The 7,848-nt window shown below is 44.0% G+C and overlaps 1 protein-coding gene across 4 annotated transcripts in view; it reads right to left on the reverse strand.

Annotated features, from left to right (window-relative positions):
• LOC311126017 (TBC1 domain family member 5-like) overlaps window positions 1–3,528 on the reverse strand; it is a 28,641-nt gene extending 25,113 nt beyond the window's left edge. The window contains exon 1 of one of the 4 annotated variants that reach the window (XM_084200047.1): window positions 3,445–3,528. The gene's annotated coding sequence lies outside the window, so the exon portion shown is untranslated. The remainder of the gene's footprint in view (window positions 1–3,444) is intronic. The other 3 variants (XM_084200048.1, XM_084200050.1, XM_084200049.1) reach the window with 3 other exon arrangements.
• Between the last annotated feature and the right edge of the window lie 4,320 nt (window positions 3,529–7,848).

Below are 7,848 nucleotides of genomic sequence, written 5' to 3' on the forward strand. Positions count from 1 at the left end.
CAGGAGGCTGTTGTATAAAACACCTGTCTCCAGATTACATCTTGAAACTAAGGGCAACCATGGCATCCATGACAGAGAGGGAGAAGCGGTCATCCATGTATACGGGGAAGAGTCTACCTACATTTTCAGATATAATACGTTTCTACTTTGGTCAAAAAGTCAATTTCATTGCAAGTTAAAGCGTACTGTTAACTAGGTAACGTTAGCTGGCTCGCTCACTAGCTAACGTTAGGTGTATGATCTGACTAGTAATATTATTAGTATCTCAGAAATTAATTTGCCTTGCTAGTTATAGCCTAATATTAGCTAGCTTGCTAACATTTAACCTAGTTGGTTAGCTTTAGCTACCTGCAGATTCATGCATGGTGCATGGTAGTATGAGTTGGGATTATGGTTCATTGTTTAGCTAGCTAGTTACATGTCTAAACAAAAGACTCTACTATGCAAGTAACCATTTCACTGTACCGTTTACGCCTTCTGTATCCTGTGCATGTGACATTAAACTTGGATTTTATTTGATATAGTGTGTGTTTACCAGAGACGGTAATGTGAAGAACAACATGACCTGCACCAAAATCAGATTAGGATATAGGCCAAGGACTAGATAGTGTATTTTTACTACTACTTTATGCTACTACTTTTACCAATTTTAGTCTTGAAATCTTTCGTTGTTTACTACACTAACATATTCACTCTGTTTAGCACATGGCCTCACATGTGAATCCTTAAAGAGATAGGTGGGGCTTAAGAGGGTGTGAACAATGCTGAATGGGTGTAGACAAAGAAGAGCTCTCCAGTAGGTGTACCAAAACATTCAAGGGCCATTTTTTCAAAAGTGGGGTTACAAGTTTATCAACTTTAAAAGCAGAATTACTTTCCCCATTGTTCCTCAACTGCAGTGTATGATATACCATTTTGTAGCTCTGAGTCTCTACTTTCAGCCAATGTAAAAAAATAAAAAAATAAAAACTCTTTCAAATTTTGCTACATAGGACCGAATCCAGGTGGTGGATCACCTAGTAGTCAATACCTTTCCACACATAGCAAAAATAATACTTGGCTACAACAGTAAGCCTAGCTAGTCATAGCTATATATATATATATATATATGTCACCGGCTTACACTGAGACTCATCACCTGCTGTTCTATTGACAGCATTTGTCTGTCTACCTACCAACACTATAAGCTATTGTCACGTCATCCTACAGGGAAAGAGATTATGTTTATGATCCTCCTCACAATAAACTCAGAGAGAGAGAGGAGAGAGGCCAGTGAGAGGAGCTGCTCTGAGCGGCGCTGACAGGAAGAGTTAGGCCTAGAGGTCTGATGCCATAAGCTCCATGCTAGGAGAAAAAGGAGAGAAAAAATGGAGAGAAAATGGAGAAAAAATGAGAGAACACCGTTAAACTCACATGCCTCGACTTCAGCACACAATTACCTCTGTATAACTGCTGTACAGGCCTCTAGTCCCATGGTCTACAGAAGCTCCCAGGCCAACACACAGGCTAATGTTATGTTCCAAATGGCACCCTATTCCCTATATAGTGCACTACTTTCCCCCAGGGCCCAAAGGGCTCTGGTCAGAACTAGTGCACTATGTAGGGAATAGGGTGCCATTGGGGTTGCACACTAAAGGCTACCACAGATCCTGAGCAGGCCAGGGTGCAGACCGGGATCCTGAAACTTTCTGTCTCTCAGTGTGTGTGTGTGTGTGTGTGTGTGTGTTTGAGACATGAAACATACACACACGCATGCATGCGTACACACTCATCAGGAGCTAACAAAAATAACAAATCTTGAAGTATGAAGACGATCATAGGGAAGAAACATCCTATTGCCCCTAGCCAAGCACAGTTTAGTCCATGTCCATAACTAATTAGCTTAAATCATTTTACATTTTAGTCATTTAGCAGACGCTCTTATCCAGAGCGACTAACAGTTAGTGAGTGCATACATTTTAAAGTTTTAGTCATTTAGCAGACGCTCTTATCCAGAGCGACTTACAGTTAGTGAGTGCATACATTTTCATACTGGCCCCCGTGGGAAACGAACCCACAACCCTGGCGTTGCAAGGGCCATGCTCTTAACAACTGAGCTACAGGGGACCATGAGTCTGGTTATTTTTAAGGTTTCTTTCTATCTACTACCTGGGGATTTTTTTCCCCCTAGGGCTGTCAGCTCAGCTAGCTCTATAGAGCAGGGGCGTAAAATAATACACTATTATTTTAAAAAAATACTCCTCTGAATTTTTTCCTACACCCCTGCTATAGAGATAAGGTAGCAATTGCGCATGTCCTAGAAAGCTACAATGCATGGGGCCTGGATAATAACTAGCGATATCTAACTCCTTGTCCATCCCTCAGGATTTTATAACATGTGGATATCTGTAAAGAAACCGTCTGAGCCTAACTTTCCTCCAAACCGGCACCTATAACTCCTCTGGGGTAGACTATCCGGATGGACAGACAAGGAGTTACGGATTAGATATGCCTTCAGTAACAGGTTAGACTGGCTGCTTCCCTGCAGTCAGTGTACCTTGCTCAGAGATCAAAGGGTCGACACTGACAGAACGGTTCTCTCACGGGACAGACCTCTCCTGTTCGGCCTCTGACCAAAACAAAACAGCTCTAGATACAACATTTTACATTTTAGTCATTTAGCAGACGCTCTTATCCAGAGCGACTTACAGTTAGTGAGTGCATACATTTTATTTTCATACTGGCCCCCCATGGGAATCGAACCCACAACCCTGGCGTTGCAAGCGCCATGCACCCCCAACTGAGCTACACGGCCTTATCAAGGCCTTATACTGGGTCACAATAGTGCTATTGGCAACTATAACTTGGACATAATAGAAACAGGTAGGCTAGTGCATAGCTAACTATCATTCAAAAGTTTCAACTGAATGTCTCAAAATGCATCAACCGAATGTGAACACAGGGTAAATAGACCGTTTAAACAAATTATAGCTAGCTAAACGACGGGTAAAATACATGTCACTAGCTTTATTTACAGAAAAGGTGATCAGACATATTTTCACCGCAATGTTAGTGTGTAATATTGGCATGACTTAGCAGCTAACTCTAGCTAGTTGTCCAACATGGTGGTAGACCAACAAACATGTCTTTAACTAGGTAGCAACACCATGCATATTTACAATAGCTAGCACATACTTACTTCATCATGCCACTGCATTGCTGATGGCTAGTAATATCATTTAGTCGTCAAACTGTCTCGCAAGCTTTTTTTCAGGTTAACATTCAGGCTAGCTACAAGAGCATTGCATTGCACCCAGCAGGCCTAGCTGTACACTTCCGACATGCAGCTAGATAAAGACAAAACAAGCTAGCAACTTCATGCAAACTCAAGAGTTGTTTCCCAATTATAAAAAAAAAACCTACTCCTTCGTATATTCTGTCGTTAACTGTGAATGTGTGTTTTACCTCTTCTGCTCATGCGGGGTTCGCCATTCTGGTCTGTTTGTCTGTCTTCAGATTGTAAACAGTCGCGAATCAGGCGGATGTGCTGATGCACAGCTGATAGAACATGTGACCAGGGAGGTAAAATGATGTCAGGGTATTTACCTTAAACATACCTTTGAAATGATCAATCATAACAAAAACAGGATGGGGTTGAGGACCCATATTAAAATAGAAACCTTGTGATATGTTTCATTTATATTGCATACTTCTACATCAAATCAAATCAAACGTTATTTGTCACATGCGCCGAATACAACAGGTGTAGACCTTACAGTGAAATGCTTACTTACAAGCCCTTAACCAACAGTGCAGTTTTAAGAAAGAATACCAAAAAAATACAATATAAAATAATACAAAATATAATAACGAATAATTAAAGAGCAGCAGTAAAAATAACAATAGCAAGGCTGTGGGTAGCAGTACCGAGTCAATGTGCGGGGGCACCAGTTAGTCGAGGTAATTGAGGTAATATGTACATGTAGGTAGTTATTAAAGTGACTATGCATAGATAATAAACAGAGAGTAGCAGCAGTGTAAAAGAGGGGGGGGGGGGGGCAATGCAAATAGTCCGGGTAGCCATTTGATTAGCTGTTTAGGAGTCTTATGGCTTGGGGGTAGAAGCTGTTTAGAAGCCTCTTGGACCTATATTTGGCGCTCCAGTACCGCTTGCCGTGCGGTAGCAGAGAGAACAGTCTATGACTAGGGTGGCTTGAGTCTTTGACAATTTTTAGGGCCTTCCTCTGACACCGCCTGGTATAGAGGTCCTGGATGGCAGGAAGCTTGGCCCCAGTGATGTACTGGGCTGTACGCACTACCCTCTGTAATGCCTTGCGGTCGGAGGCCGAGCAGTTGTCATACCAGGCGGTGATGCAACCAGTCAGGATGCTCTTGATGGTGCAGCTGTAGAAACTTTTGAGGATCTGAGGACCCATGCCAAATTTTTTCAGTATCCATAGGGGGAATATGTCTTGGTGTGCTTGGACCATGTTAGTTTGTTGGTGATGTGGACACCAACGAACTTGAAGCTCTCAACCTGCTCCACTACAGCCCGTCAATGAGAATGGGGGCGTGCTCGGTCCTCTTATTTTTCCTGTAATCCACAATCATCTCCTTTGTCTTGATCACGTTGAGGGAGAGGTTGTTGTCCTGGCACCACACGGCCAGGTCTCTGACCTCCCCCTATAGGCTGTCTCGTAGTTGTCGGTGATCAGGCCTACCACTGTTGTGTCATCGGCAAACTTAATGATGGTGTTGGAGTCGTGCCTGGCCATACAGTCATGAGTGAACAGGGAGTACAGGAGGGGACTGAGCACGCACCCCTGAGGGGCATGTTGAGGATCAGCGTGGTGGATGTGTTATTACCTACCCTTACCACCTGGGGACGGCCCGTCAGGAAGTCCAGGATCCAGTTGCAGAAGGAGGTGTTTAGTCCCAGGGTCCTTAGCTTAGTGATGAGCTTTGAGGGCACTATGATGTTGAACACTGAGCTGTAGTCAATGAATAGCATTCTCTCATAGGTGTTCCTTTTGTCTGGGTGTGAAAGGGCAGTGTGGAGCACAATAGAGATTGCATCATCTGTGGATCTGTTGGGGCGGTATGCAAATTGGAGTGGGTCTAGGGTTTCTGGGATAATGGTGTTGATGTGAGCCATGACCAGCCTTTCAAAGCACTTCATAGCTACAGACGTGAGTGCTATGGGTCGGTAGTCATTTAGGAATGTTACCTTAGTGTTCTTGGGCACAGGGACTATGGTGGTCTGCTTGAAACATGTTGGTATTACAGACTCAGACAGGGAGAGGTTGAAAATGTCAGTGAAGACACTTGCCAGTTGGTCAGCGCATGTTCAGAGTACACGTCCTGGTAATCCGTCTGGCCCTGCGGCCTTGTGAATGTTGACCTGTTTAAAGGTCTTACTCACATCGGCTATGGAGAGCGTGATCACACAGTCATCCGGAACAGCTGATGCTCTCATGCACGTTTCAGTGTTACTTGCCTCGAAGAGAGCATATAAGTAATTTAGCTCGTCTGGTAGGCTTGTGTCACTGGGCAGCTCGCGGCTGTGCTTCCCTTTGTAGTCTGTAATAGTTTGCAAGCCCTGCCACATCCGACGAGCGTCGGAGCCGGTGTAGTACGATTCAATCTTAGTCCTGTATTGACACTTTGCCTGTTTGATGGTTCGTCGGAGGGCATAGCGGCATTTCTTATAAGCTTCCGGGTTAGAGTCCCGCTCCTTGAAAGCGGCAGCTCTACCCTTTAGCTCAGTGCGGATGTTGCCTGTAATCCAGGGCTTCTGGTTGGGGTATGTACGTACAGTCACTGTGGGGACAACGTCATCAATGCACTTATTGATGAAGCCAGTGACTGATGTGGTGTACTCCTCAATGCCATCGGAAGAATCCCGGAACATATTCCAATCTGTGCTAGCAAAACAGTCCTGTAGCTTAGCATCTGCTTCATCTGACAACTTTTTTGATTGACCGAGTCACTGGTGCTTCCTGCTTTAGTTTTTGCTTGTAAGCAGGAATCAGGAGGATAGAGTTATGGTCAGATTTGCCAAATGGAGAGCGAGGGAGAGCTTTGTACACGTCTCTGTGTGTGGAGTAAAGGTGGTCTAGAGTTTTTTTTCCCTCTGGTTGCACATTTAACATGCTTGTAGAAATGAGGTAAAACAGATGTAAGTTTCCCTGCATTAAAGTCCCCGGCCACTAGGAGCGCCGCCTCTGGATTAGCGTTTTCCTGTTTGCTTATGGCCATATACAGTTCATTGAGTGCGGTCTTAGTGCCAGCATCGGTTTGTGGTAGAGAGTGTGGTCTACAGCTTATCATGAGATACTCTACCTCAGGCGAGCAAAACCTCGAGACTTCTTTAGATATCGTGCACCAGCTGTTGTTTACAAATATACATAGACCGCCACCCCTTGTCTTACCAGAGGCTGCTGTTCTATCCTGCCGATGCAGTGTATAACCCGCCAGCTGTATGTTATTCATTTCTTCGTTCAGCCACGACTCGGTGAAACATAAGATATTACAGTTTTTAATGTCCCGTTGGTAGGATATTCATGCCTGTAGTTCGTCCACTTTATTATCAAGCGATTGTAAATTGGCCAATAGTATCGATGGCAAAGGCAGATTAGCCACTATCCTCTGTCATGTGATGAATAGGCCCATGATGATGAGTATAACATGTGTGTGATGAAGGCCTGCATGCAAAGCACATGTCTGTTAAGGCTTGAAGAGAATCTACAATGGTGAAATAGTTAAACAGTACAATAAGCACACAGTACAATAAGCACACGTTGATTATACCCAAACAGACCGAGGAACAATGCTTACATTGTTTTAGAGTTAGGGTTTGCAGCATAATTAGAGACTGCCCCTGAAGCGCTCCATAGCCACTAGCCCTCTGTAAGTAGAGCAGACAACTATTGTGTCAGATAGTGAATGTGTGTGTGTGTGAGCACGGTGTGTGTGTGCGTGCGTGTATGTGTGCGTGTGTGGTGTGTTCGCATTTAGACAGAGCGTCGGGATTGTAGTACACGAGGGAGCCAGCTGTGATCAGTACCATCAGCTAAGAACCCAAGGGGGGCCAGTTTACCCCAACGCCAGTATGGCAACCTTACCCATGTCTGGCCAAGACAGGTCTGAAAGATGTGAAAAAACGTTCCATTAAAGAGCAACTGAAGGCATTAAGGCATAAACAACTTCTCTGGTAGAAAATGGATGATGTGGCATCGATGTTAGCCAGAAAACGTTTATTCAAGTGTCAAAATTGACTACAAAGTGTAAGTAGGATAATTTTGGTCATATAGTCAGTCTAGTCTAAAACGGAGACAGCGAAGAAGTAGAGGGGTTAGGGAATTAGAAATCGGTTGATTGAAGTAGAGAGAGAACAAGTGAGAGAGAGAGAGGGAGAGAGAGAGGGGAGAGAGAGAGAGAGAGAGAGGAGAGAGAGAGAGAGAGAGAGGAGAGAGAGAGAGAGAGAGAGAGAGAGAGAGAGAGAGAGAGAGAGAGAGAGAGAGAGAGAGAGAGAGAGAGAGAGAGAGAGAGAGAGAGAAAGTAGAGTCAGTCAGACCTGAGTAGCGCGAAACAGAAAGTGTTCTTGGGTAGAGAATGATTTATGACCTATTGTTTTTGCTTTGTCATTATGGGGTAATGTGTGTCAATTGATGAGGGAAAAAAACAATTTAATCCATTTGAGACACATATTTCCCTCAGATTACAGAGATCCAAAAAGAATTAGAAAACAAACCCAATTTTGATAAACTCCCTTATCCACTGGGTGAAAAACCACAGTGTGCCATCACAGCAGCAAGATTTGTGACCTATTGCCACAAGAAAAGGGCAACCAGTGAAGAACAAACACCA

This window comes from Coregonus lavaretus (assembly GCF_964263955.1).
Source record: "Coregonus lavaretus genome assembly, contig: HAP1_SCAFFOLD_3947, whole genome shotgun sequence".
Lineage (NCBI taxonomy): Eukaryota > Metazoa > Chordata > Actinopteri > Salmoniformes > Salmonidae > Coregonus > Coregonus lavaretus.